Source organism: Triturus cristatus, chromosome 2_1, assembly GCF_964204655.1.
Source record: "Triturus cristatus chromosome 2_1, aTriCri1.1, whole genome shotgun sequence".
Lineage (NCBI taxonomy): Eukaryota > Metazoa > Chordata > Amphibia > Caudata > Salamandridae > Triturus > Triturus cristatus.
Genome location: NC_140581.1, coordinates 824,137,082 through 824,142,241, shown reverse-complemented (window position 1 = coordinate 824,142,241; position 5,160 = coordinate 824,137,082). Strand labels below are relative to the sequence as shown.

The following is a 5,160-nucleotide window of genomic DNA, read 5'->3' as shown; positions in this document are numbered from 1 at the left end:
AGTTATCTATTCTGACAATCGTCAACCTTTTTCCTCTAAACTAATGGAACAGGTATCATTGTTGTTAGGGTACACCTGGAAGTTCTACTGAGTCAGGCACCCACAGGCAGCAGGTCTAGTCGAAAGACACAACCAGACACTGCAGACAAAAATAGCAAAAATATGCGCAGAAAAGGGTGTAGATTGGGTCACAGCCATGCCGGTAGCCCTTTTCTACATGAGAATGGTAGCACATTCAAGGACCGGTCTATCTCCTTATGAGGTAGTCTACGGCAGACCTCCTAACAGGTGGGGCACACCTAGATCTAAGTCTATCACGGATACTGACAGTAATTTGTTGACAGATTATCTTGCCGCCATGATGTCTGCACTAAGCTCTTGTCGTTCACAGGTGGCGGCTGCCTTTCCAGATCACACCAGTCCCGAAGAGCATGTGATAAGGCCAGGGGACTGGGTTCTCATCCGAAACTTTGATAGAACATCGCCCTTGGAGCCCAGGTGGAAGCAGCCAAAGTTGGTACTTTTAACTACGTGGACAGCAGTAAAGGTTAAAGGAAGGAAAGGATGGCTTCATGCCTGCCATTGTAAAAAGTACTTTGGGGATCCTGAGAACATTGTTAAAAAAAAAGATAACACAAACTATTTGCCCCCTCTCTTGGATCCGACCCCCCAACAAACTTACAGTTCAAAATTACGATCTGCCAAAGTAGCTCAAGTTTGATCAATTAAGTCCAGTTGGTACAGACTGACTGGTGAAGCGGTCAGACAATGACTACTGCATTACGGCAGACTGCCTGGGGGCCGACTAAAAAGGCAATAATGAAAAAGAAATACTGCAAAATGTTACGTAGCAGATGTATAATGACTTTGATCATTTTGTTTTTGATATGTGCTATATTGACATGTGTGGGGTGGATATTACATGTTGCTTTCCCTTCCGAGACACCATCACCACACCAACAAGGACATGTCAATACAACTGAAGAACACACGTACCATACTTAACCCCCCATGAGCAGAGTCACAGGCTGGCCTTACAGAATAATACCTTTATACAGATGCTACATCATACACTTCAGGTCAGCAATACCACAAACTCTTGGATCTGTGGTCGCCTTCTGGCGCCCCAGAGTAGAGGCAGAATGCCTCTCTCTCCCTTGTCCTTCTCTTACAATGGATCGTGCTCAGCATGGGATGCCCTAACGGTGGTCAGGAACGCCTCCTTGATTTGCCCCGAGGAAAAAAATTCTTGTAAAAATGGATGGCCATGGGGAGATTTGAATGCTGTCCTGAATAAAGCCTGTTACCCAGATGACAACGGAGACCCCCAAGCTAGGGGTCTGCTTTAGAGAGTGAGGAATATCGGACAGGCAATGAGACAGTAGCATTCCAAATATTGAACATCAGGTCTAATAGGAATAATGGCCCTCCCTCTATATTGGTAACACCTACTAAAGGCCATCTGTGTATCAGAAAGAAGGGATCCCTGAAATTAGGGCACAGTAATTGCTCCACGATACTAGATTTTGTGTATTGGGGTAAGTCTTCATTTGTAGCCTCCTGCCACACCTATTTTGTTTGCGGCTCCACGGCCTATTTTCGATTACCTCAAGGGTGGGGCGGCACATGTTACATAGCATTTCTCCTCCCACCAGTTTTTATAGCACCCGCTTCATATCATAAGGATCTTCGGCTATATCAGCACAAGCAAAGGAAAAGAGCAATTAATACCTCAGGGGTTGACCAGACTGAAACAACTTGGGAACAATATACCGATTTTAATAAGGGATTCTTCTTTTTCATAGGCCCTGTACAAAATAGTAAATTAATACGTAGACTTACCAGGACTCTGGAGGCCGTCATAAATCAGACCATCTCTGCCCTTGGAAACTTGACCGAGGAACAGACGGCCATAAGGATGGTAACACTCCAAAACCGTCTTGTTCTTGACGTCATACTGGCTGACCGGGGTGGAGCATGCACATTGATCGGCTCTAGCTGCTGTGTGTATATTTCTGATAACTCTCCATCAGTCTATGCGGCAATTTCCAAATTGCATAAAATAGCTGCAGACATACACCAAGAGCCGGACTCCTGGACACTAATGGGATGGTTATGGGGTATGTTGTCAGCATGGGGCTGGAAGGTACTTTCAGGACTAGGTCTTGTGTTGATGATGGTATTGTCCTGCTGTCTCTGTGTCCAGTGCGGCCCGCTTTATGCGGTCTCTGTGCTACATGCCTAGTCCCAAAGCCAATTAATAGAGCAAAAGAAAATGAGAAAATTATGTTGCAAGCCCATGTGGACGACCTCATGGCCATGGAAGTGATCTAAAAGAAATAAAATAAGTTGCGCTTGGGGACAAGGAGGGAATGAGAAAATAAAAATTAAAAGATCGCGTTCCCGAGCTTGTGCTGTGTGCGTTTCAAGCCTGCCGCTCAAGCTCCCGCTGATAAATGGAAGTTTCCAACAGTACTATGTTTGGTCTCATCCTAATTGGTATTGTAGACCTGCTGACCCATGGTCCGCCTGATATCATAATGAGGGCCTCTGTTGAAGTTCAAGTTATTGTGCTTGCCGAAAACATTCAAATAGGTGCCAAAAAATGACTAACAGAGCAACTCAGTGGTTTATGCCTCTATCCCTTAAGAATACGGACAAGATAATCAATGTACTCCCTATTGAGTATTCAAGCAGTAATGAGGAGGAGGAATTAAAAAAGAGATGCCAAGCTCAAAAACTTGAATATCCGGAAACAAAACAGAGAAATGGGGAGATTGTTTTGGTTGTAATCAATAGGGGTGGGAGGAATTTGCGAAAGTGACTTTCGCAAATTATCGCGAAAATGTTAAAAATCTCCGCAAACACGCGGTAATATCGCGAAGATGCGGAAGTTTTTTTCCCGCCCGTTCGTGGTATTTTCTGCGTGGTCGCGGCTCGCCAACTTACCCATGCGGTTGCTCGCGGGCGCGGCCATCTTGTTTTCACTCTTCTCGCGGTGCATGATCGCGAGAAGAAAGACGTGATCACGCGACCAATGACATTACTGCGGGTGCGAACTGTCGCGAGACAGCGCAAATGGCTACTAACAATCCAACATCTCGTGGAGAACACGACCGGATCGGGAAAACTTGTCAGCGAACGCAGGGATTCAGGTAAGGCGATCCCGCGCGCGCGAGAATGTATTATTTTACAGCGCGAGCAAGAAACAAATTATCGCTAAGCTGCGGAATGCGGAAATTTTGACATTTTCGCGCTCTCCGCGGAACGCGAAAATGTCAAATTATCGTAATTTCCGCGAGCGGAACAGAAATTTAGCCCAGGCCTAGTAATCAATCCAGAATGCTATAAAGTGGGCTATAGTCAATCGAGCCTGATTCATTTGGCGGGGCCATCAGATATCAATTTGCATGGCTGTGTGCATGGAGGTGTAACCTTAAAGCTAATGGATGAAGTGGCAGAAATTGTAGCTGTACGTCATTGCAAGACTAATGCTGTTAAAAAATCAGTAGATGCTATCAACTTTCATCACAAGACAAAGAAGGGCTGTATCATTACTATTTCGGGATGCATGATCCCTAGAGATATGCTATTGGGCAGTCAATGTATTCTTCACCTACGTATCGCTCAGTAAAGAAGGAAAACCCTTCCGGGTGCCACAAGTGCTGCTAGAAAATGATGAAGAGAAAAGGCGTTTTGAAGGGGGAAAAGGACTCTAACTGCAGAACAAAGCCAAACGACAAAGAGAGGTGCAATCTCCCATCCAGCAATAGTGCTTCAGCAAATCCTCAAGCAATATTAGTAAATGCATTTGGAATCAAAGTGTCCACTTATAAAACAAGCATTTGCAATGCAATCGGTCTCTCCTTTGGAACCTTATATGTATTTAGCTTTGCAGCACATTAGCCTGGGTGCTGAAACATCTACTTTTCTTTAACATGGTGGGATAGTAAGAATAGCTGTGTGACACGCCAGGTATGGACATGGAGACATGGAGAGAAATATTGCCGTTAAGCGGGAAATTATATAGTCCAATGCTCTGTTTTTAATATAAAATCAGGGCCTTCGGTCGTCATATCACTGAAAATACAAGATTTGAAAAAAATATTATTCTCTACGGATGCTCGTGGAAGACAATTTCTATGGACTGGAATCTAGAGAATGCAAAAGTGATTCTGGTATTTTACTGGTCTCTGCTGGTCGTTTTCTATCAAGAAAGTTAAATAGAGGCAGTTGAACAAGCTGAAAGCAATTCTGGTATTTTAATGACCCTTGCTGGTTGTTTCTATCAAGACAGTTGAATAGAGACAGTTGAACAGAAAAAAAGGTCCCTAAGCGGAAGCAGACAAGTCCTAGGGCTGATCTTCAGAGCCCACAAAGGACATATGCATATAAGTATATACTAAAGTATATACAAGCGGTCTCGAATGCTCGACCTAAAAATGCCATTGTTCCGAAAACTACACTGTCAAAACTAGTATTGTTCAACATTAATGTTACCAGTGTTAACCTATGTCCAGTGTTAACTTATGTACTGTATGTGAACCAAAAGCGATTATACTGCACAGTACTTTATTGTCTGGAAATCTTTCTCTCTTTATTTCTCTCTCTCTCTCTTGCTCTAAATATATATGTATATATATGTATATATATATATATATATATTTTTCAGCAAAGACTCGTTTTGGCGGCATACGGCGCTCTTGGCGGTGCGAGCTGCGTGGAGACGGCAGAGTCAGCCGTTATAAACATCAAACAAAGCTCCTTCTCAGGATAAATCCACACACACTCCCTGGTATGGTGTTATTTCCAAATTAATTTAATAATATCCATAGCATGGCAAGCAGGTAGCAAAACCCAACGCGTTTCAGTCAACTTTGACCTTGTTCACGGGTAAAAAACATTTTTTTCTTTCCTTTTTTATATACACATCACATGATGTTACATCACATCCTGCTTTGCATTATGGTCCTTGTAGTACATCAACCATTTGGATTATATTATTAAGTATCAGTGCTCGTTCACATTAGTATTTTGCGTGTATTTTGATCACCGTGTTGTTTTTTCTTGTTCTCGGGGGAATAATTATATATGTAACTATATACTGATATCATGAATTTGCTTATGGTCACCTTGACTAGTATCAGATCAATTTGTAAC

General features: G+C 43.1%; 1 pseudogene; it reads left to right on the top strand.

Annotated features, from left to right (window-relative positions):
* Positions 1-2,540: 2,540 nt before the first annotated feature.
* Positions 2,541-3,773, top strand: LOC146865929 (cytosolic acyl coenzyme A thioester hydrolase pseudogene; annotated as a pseudogene).
* Positions 3,774-5,160: the final 1,387 nt, after the last annotated feature.